This window comes from Nycticebus coucang, chromosome 14 (assembly GCF_027406575.1).
Source record: "Nycticebus coucang isolate mNycCou1 chromosome 14, mNycCou1.pri, whole genome shotgun sequence".
NCBI classification, from domain to species: Eukaryota; Metazoa; Chordata; class Mammalia; order Primates; family Lorisidae; genus Nycticebus; species Nycticebus coucang.
In genome coordinates this window covers 53,785,540-53,793,513 of record NC_069793.1, presented here as the reverse complement: position 1 = coordinate 53,793,513, position 7,974 = coordinate 53,785,540, and the positions used below count along the sequence as shown (strand labels likewise).

At 47.8% G+C, this 7,974-nt stretch overlaps 1 pseudogene; it reads right to left on the bottom strand.

Annotated features, from left to right (window-relative positions):
• Window positions 1–446, bottom strand: LOC128564764 (60S ribosomal protein L29-like; annotated as a pseudogene).
• Window positions 447–7,974: the final 7,528 nt, after the last annotated feature.

The window sequence follows — 7,974 nt, the reverse complement described above, 5'->3', positions numbered from 1 at the left end:
CTACTCTGTAGCCTTCATGGGGGCCTGGGCACCTTTGGGAACCTGAGCTAGAACTGAAGCTGGAGCTGCAGATGAAGCAGCAGATTGGGCCTTTGTCTGATCCTTGGCCTTGGCAGAGCATGAGCACGCTTCCCAAGCTTGGGGTGGGCGATGTAGGCAAGTCGACTGAGTTTATGGCTGGCACCCTTTGGAATTTTGGTCTTAACCTCCTTGGGTTTTATAAGGGCCTTTATAGCTTTAGCACGTGCACTCACGGCCTTGGCATTGTTGGCCTGCATCTTCTTCAGGCCCTTCTTGTTGTGCTTCTTGGCAAAGCACATGTTCCTCAGGAACTTGGGTTCTACCCCCTTAAGAGATTCATATCTTTGTGATCAGGGTTTCTTGATGCCATTTCTGTGCCACTTTCGAGACTGGTTGTGTGTGGTGTGGTTCTTGGACTTGGCCATTTCTGCACCGCAACCCGCGACCTCTATTCACATTTCATAAAAGAATTTTATCACAAAATCTTTGGCCAATGTCTTGCTCCCAAGCCACTTTCCAAATCATCTAGCAGAGTTTTCAAGACAATGGCACCTTCCCTGACATCGTGATGCTGAAGTCCAGGCCTGAGAATCCAAGGCTGGGCTGTGGCTGGAAGTGCCATCCTAAGCTGCTAGCACTCGTCTGCATCACATCAGGATGGCTGGCCATTCCATGTGTCACATCAGTGGGTATTTTCCATCCCCATTTAATGTATCACTTTTTTTTTTGAGACAGCCTCTTACTTTGTCACCCTCAGTAGAGTGCCAAGGCATCATAGCTCACACCAACCTCAAACTCTTGGGCTTAAGGAATCCTCTTGTCTCAGCCTCCTGAGTAGTTGGGATGGCAGGTATGCACTACCTCACCCAGCTACTTTTTCTATTTCTTTCTTTCTTTTTTTTTTTTTTTACGGTAGTAGAGATGGGATCTTGCTCTTGCTCAGGCTGGTCTCAAACTCCTGGGCTGAAGTGATCCACCCAGTTTGGCCTAGCGGAGTGCTGGGATTACAGGTGTGAGCCATTGCTTCCAGCCTAACGTACCACCTTTGAAAGCAATCCTTAAAATGCTTGTTTATAACTTTTGCTAGCTCTTGAGGTAGTACGATCATGTCCCTAGGAATAATTGCTAAATCTGTGTTCAATTTCTTTGACATCAAGCCCATCAAGGGCATCCTCCCGCCCCATGCCCCGTAAACTCCGAAAACAAGCCTTAGTTGGGTTAAGGTTAATGTGTCATCCTGAAACTGTACACAGTCTTTTTTTTTTTTTTTTGTAGTTTTTGGCAGGGGCTAGGTTTGAACCCGCCACCTCCGGCATATGGGACCGGCGCCCTACTCCTTAAGCCACAGGCGCCACTCTGTACATAGTCTTTTTAAAAGAAGTAATTGAGAGGACCCCTTGAAATTGTTATACAATCATTATATTTCAATTAAAAATAATAAAGCAGGGCTGGGGGAGGTGGCTCCTGCCTATAATCCTAACATTGTGGGAGGCTAAAGCAGGTGGATTGCTTGAGCTCAGGAATTCAAGACCAGCCTGAGCAAGAGCAAGACCCCATCTCTAAAAATAGCCAGGCATTGTGGTGGGCACCTGTAGTCCCAGCTACTTGGGAGGCTGAGGCAAGAGAATTGCTTGAGCCCAAGAGCTTGAGGTTGCTGTGAGCTATGACACCATGGCACTCTACCAAGTGTGACAAAGTGAGACTCTGTTTAAAAAATACCCTGTTTCCCCGAAAATAAGACAGTGTCTTATTTTAAGGTGTGCTCCCAAAGATGCGCTAGGTCTTATTTTCAGGGGACATTTTATCTTTCCTGTAAGTAGGTCTTATTTTCGGACAATGTCTTATTTTCGGGGAAAGAGGTTAATAAAGATGATGATGATGATGATAATAAAGCAGCTGGGTATGGTAGCTCATGCCTATAACCCTAGCATTCTGGAGGCTGAGGCCAGTGGATTGCTTGAGCTCAGGAGATTGAGACCAGCCTGAGCAAGAGCAAGACCCCATCTCTACTAAAAACAGAAAAACTAGCTGGATTTTGTGGTGGGCACCAGTAGTCCCAGGTACTTGTGAGGCTGAGGCAAGAGGATCTCTTGAGCCCAAGAGATTGAGGTTGCTTTGAACTATGATGATGCCCTGGCACTCTACTCGGGGCAACAGAGTGAGACTCTGTCTCAAAAAATAAAGTAAAATAAATAAATACAAATTAAAAATAATAATAATAATAAGTCAGGCATGGTGGCACTTATCTATAGTCCCAGTTATTCAAGAGACTGAGGCAGGAGAATCACTTGAGCCCAGGAGCTGGAGGCTGCTATGAGCTATAACTGTACCACTGCAAGCCAACCTCAGGTAAGAGTGAGACCCAGGTCTAAAATAATAAACAAAGAATCCTAACAACACATGTATAAGATATGTATCCTCAAAGTTACAAATGATGATAAAAACAACATAAAAGAAGACATAAATATGGCCGGCCCCTGTGGCTCAAAGGAGTAGGGTGCCGGCCCCATATGCCAGAGGTGGTGGATTCAAACCCAGCCCCAGCCAAAAACTGCAAAAAAAAAAAAAAAAAAAGACTTAACAGAGGAAAGATGTTTCTCTATTTAAAAAAAAAAAAAGAGCTACAATGTCAGGCCACTCCCTTTTCTGAAGGGTAATTGGGGATTATAGACTGCGGGTGTCTATACATTACTATGGTTAGGGTTTTTTCCTCCACTTTTGGAAATTGGCTCCAATTTGGACTGTTGTGTAATAGAACAAATAAAGGCATTGGAATTATTCAGACTCTAAATTCTAGTTCTTCCCCTGACAAATTATGTGACTTTGAATGATGGCTTCATCTCCCTTAGCATCAATTTCCTGTTTAAATTGGGACAATGATGTCTCCATCCCAGCGCTCTTCTCAGAATAATTTAGTGACAGTTCAAAGAGGTTAGCTTTTCCCCCCTGTCTTTTTAAGGGCTTTTTGTGGTTAACCCTTTATTGTGTGTTTGGTGGATATTTTTCTTTATTTTTTATAGCATTTTGAGTCCAACAGACTAATAGAGAAATCCATCAACATTTTCCTTTATGGTTTCTGATTTTTTTTTTTCACATGGATTTTCTGTGAAGTTAAAGATCTTATGCACTGGGGCCTCTTGCTTGCTTGATCCTCTTCCAAGGCCTGTACCTAGTTTTTTACTTAGGATTTTGTTTTCTTTTTCTTTTCTTTTCTTTTTTTTTTGTAGAGGCAGAGTTTCACTTTATCTCCCTTGGTAGCGTGCCCTGGCGTCACAGCTCACGGCAACCTCCAGCTCTTGGACTTAGGTGATTCTCTTGCCTCAACCTCCCAAGTAGCTGGGACTGTAGCGCCTGCCACAACGTCCGGCTATTTCTCTTTTTGTTGTTGCGGTTCAGCCGGGCTGGGTTTGAACCTGCCACCCTCGGTATATGGGGCTGGCGCCCTACTCACTGAGCCACAGGCACTGCCCTTTGTTTTCTTTTTCTTAAAGACAGTCCTCCCCCATTACATACTGCCCCCACAAATTCTAGAACTTCTGATAATATGCTTAGAAAGGTCACCCCATCCCAAATTATGAAAAATTTTAATATAATTAACTATGTATCTTTTCTTTTATTTTTATTTTCTAATTTTGCAATGCTAATGTGGATTAATAATATTCTTCAAAGAAATTTTCTCAGTATTACAGAGCTCCACCACCACCACTCATTCGGTTCCTCTAAGCCAGGCATCCTCAAACTTTTTAAACAGGGGGCCAATTCACTGTCTCTCAGACTGTTGGAGAGCTGGACTATAGTTTAAAAAAAAACAACTATGAACAAATTCCTATGCACCCTGCACATATCTTATTTTGAAGTAAAAAAACAAAACGGGAACAAATACAATCACACCGCCTCATGTGGCCTGCGGGCTGCAGTTTGAGGACCCCTGCTCTAAGCCCTTCCCTCACCCCTGTGCATTCACCTGGGCTGTGGAGCGCTTGTGGGTTCTGGGCAAGAGAGAGGAAGGCAGGGGGCTGGGGGTCAAGGTGGCCCAGGAAGGAGGTGATGGTGCTGGGGCAGGAGAGGTGTGTTCATGTCCGATGGCTGCCCTAACAGAGTACCAGCAGAACGTGTTCTCTCATTGTTCTGGAGGCTGGAAGTCCAAAATCAAGGTGTGCAGGGCACCTGGAGGCCTGTCTGTCTCCCGGCCTCTGATGTTGCGCCAAACCTCGGTGGTCCTTGGCTTGTAGAGGCATCACTGTGATTGCTGTCATCACATGGCATTCTCCCTGGGTGTCCGTGGGCGTCTCTTCTCCTCGTCTTATGGGGACACCATCATATAGGATTAGCCCACCCTAATGACTTTATCTTAACTTGGTGACATCTGCACAACCCTGTTTCCAAATAAGGTCACATTCACAATCATCTGGAGTTAGGACTTCAGCAGAACTTCTGGGGAATTGGGAGGAGGGACACCATTCAACTCATAACAGAGGGATTTGGGGGCTGGTGATCCCTCACCTCAGGTCCCACAACCCAGGGTTCAGAGGCTCCGGCACCTCTGTGTGCTCACCTCGCTCCGGCTACGTGCTTCTAGGCACAAGGCACTCATTGCCTTGGGGATGGGTCCTTTCCTTGCTCCCTTTTTCTGTCCCCCTCAACATGCATTTTGGTGGCTGCTTCGAGCACTGGCTCTTGAGTTACATACAGTGCAGGTCTGAATCATCACCCATGATGTAATAACCGTGTGGCCTGGGGCTTCAGAAAGAGCACGCAGAAGGCGCTCAGAGCCGCTTGCCAAATGCACAAAAGGCAATGGGCAAGGCATTTCACTTACCCAAGCCTCAGTTTCCACATCAGTGAAAGGGAGATAGTAAAGTCCCTACCTCAAGGACGTTGGAAAGGTTTACAGGGATGGTTACTCTAATGCATCTAGTTCAACCTGGCATATACTAAACCCGCATCAGCTAGAATGATCATAACATGGCGCGGTGCAGGACATGCTGGAGGCATTAATGAATAAGGGATTGATGTCATCAAATAATAATAGTAATGCTCCAACGACAGCCCATTCTGCTCCGCAGAAAAGCCAAAGTCCTGCGGTGGCGCCTCTGGCTCAGCGGGTAGGGCGCCGGCCCCATATGCCGAGGGTGGCGGGTTCAAACCCAGCCCCGGCCAAACTGCAACAAAAAAATAGCCGGGCGTTGTGGCGGCACCTGTAGTCCCAGCTACTCTGGAGGCTGAAGCAAGAGAATCGCGTAAGCCCAAGAGTTAGAGGTTGCTGTGAGCCGTGTGATGCCACAGCACTCTGCCCGAGGGCAGTACAGTGAGACTCTGTCTCTACAAAAAAAAAAAAAAAAAAAAAGAAAAGCCAAAGTCCTTATGAGGTCTGACTAGTTCTCTGTGTCAGCCGCCCCTCTCTGCTCGGCCACCAAACATGCACGTGCCTTTCCACCTGAGGCCTTGGGCTTGGTGTCCCCTCTGCCTGGCACACTCTCCCAGAGAGCTGCACGGTGCACGGTGCCCTTCACTCAGCTCTCCACTCAAAGGCCACCTCCTCGTTAGACTGTCCCTGTCACCCAGGTGACAATCACATCACTCCCTATCCCTTATTCTGCTTTATTTCTCTACATGTAGCGCTTTTTACTACCTGGCTCTGTATTTACTGTCTCTGTTCTGTCACCCAGAATGTTAGCTCCAGAAGACTTGGTCTCACTTGCTGTTACATCTCTGCTCTGGCGTAGCACTTGGCACCTGGCAGGTACTCAGTGCATACTTGTGAATGCCCAGGCTTGCGGACCATCCCACAGCTGTCTGGCATCGGAAGCACTTGTCTGTCCAGACCCTCACAGTGACCTGAGGATGTGGGCAGACCGAGGATCATCTCAAAGGTCAGTCAAGTGAAACCCCAAGAAGTGATCAGCCTGAACTTCCAGAACTGATAACTGGGAAGGTGGGACTTGGGCTCTGGTCTGTTGATTCTGCATGGTCTATAGCTGACCTGGGCAGCTCTTGAGGACTCAGTGCTTACCAGTCACATCGTTGTATCATCCACCATTGGCAGAAGATGAAGCTAAGGGCAAAATTCCCACTCTCTCCTCTCCACGAACATGACCAGTGTGTCTCAGTCTCACCTCCCCTGCCGTGGTCTCCCGGAGGCCTGGCGAGAGGGCGTGGTGTGGACAGCCTTGCTGATCTAGCCATCCCCCTGCTCTGTGCCCAGTGTCCTGTGTCTGCTGCTCTCTGCTCTGTGCTCAGGCGCCTCCTTATCCAGAGCCCTTGTTTTTCCTTGAAGGATTCCGCGTAGAAAATTGTCTTTCAAGCTACTGAGACACAACGGGTCTCTGAATGAGTTATCATGAAGTCAACGAAGTTTCAGTTTCAACACCACCTTCTTATGTAGGACCCTTTCTGGCCCCTGAACCCAATTGTATTTTCTACACAATTGTATGAAATTCAGGTTCCACGAAATCTGGATTCGCAGTTGCATTCACTGTTTATTGATCCCTAATATGGGAGCAATGACTAAGAGGGACAAGTCCCTCACCCCCTGGAGTGTTTGTCAGGATAGCAGGAAGGCAGGCAGTAAGCAGTGGCCACAGGTGGTACCCTAGGTGCAGAGATGGAGCAGCGGATGCAGAGGGGCCTCACGGTAATTACTTCCCGGGGGCTGTCCACCCAAATCCCTCCAAAGTTCAAACTTTTTCACACATTGTAAGCCTTGAAGGTAGTTAGGGGTAAGCCTTTGAAGGTAGTTAGCTTGACACAACAGGAGCCCAAAAGGCCAGATCCTGCTAAGGCAGCAAGGGGTGGATGCACAATCCAAGCTGTCAATTGCAGGCTCCAAGCCTGGACCTGGCATCACTGGGGAATTTCACCCAGACACCAGCAGGGGAAGTGCCAGGGTCTGACCTGATGGGGCTGGTCACAGCATTGCCTGAGCCAGGGCATTTCTGTGTTCTGGCTGCCCAGGTTCCCTTAGTCCCTATTCTCATTTCCAAGTCTGGTTCCCTGGGCTTGTTGTGGGCCCCTTAAGTGGAGTTCCAATATTCCTCCTTTCTACCTACCTAGTTTGTCCCAATTAGGTTTCTCTTCTTTGCCACCAGAAACCCTGATTGGTACAAACTCCTAACTCAGTCTCAGCAGAGGGAGGCAAGCTTCCCAAGAATGGGACATTTCTACTAACACCTGAAGGGGGATGGAGAGGTGGGAATAGTAGGACAGCAATGTACCAGGCAGAGGGAACAGCAGGTGTACAGGCCTGTAGACAAGGGGATGGAGAGAAAGGTGAAAGAGAGCAAACAGCAGAGGACCTGGGATCATGACTGGGAGTTTGAATTTTATTCTGTAGAAAACTGAGAGCCGCTGAAGGGTGGAGGAAGAAACAGACTTTTAAAATCACTTGGACTGTAATGTGGAGAAAGGACTGGAAGAAGACAAGGTGAGAGGGAGACGGTTTGGTGGGCTGTTGGGACAGTTTAGGCATGCAGTGGTGGTACTTGGATGAGGTGGTGGCAGCGGAGAGGTGAAGTAAATAACTTCGATGGCGCTAACAGGCAGAATGGGTAGCATGTGGGGGTTTGCTGAGAGGGAGAGCAAAAGGCAAGACTCAGGGCTTGGACGGGGAGGTTACCTACAGGCTTAGGAAAGGTGGGACTGTCAGTTTTAGGGAAAGAGTTTAGTGGTGGGTATTGAGTTTGAAGTGCTGGAGGGGCACATTCAGATAAAAAACGACCAGGGGCTGGTTGCATGCATAAGTTTGACATTCTAGAAAGAGGTGAGATGTCATCAGCACATAGCTGGTAACCGGAGCTGCAGGAGTGAGAGCGTTGAGGGAGGAAAGCGGAACAGCAACGTTCAGGGACCAGGCTACAAAAGGCGGCTTTAAAAGAAGACTGAGGGGAAGCCGGAGAGAAACAAGTGCAGCAGGAAAGATGGCACAGTCAACTGGCGAATGCTTTTGGCCGATCA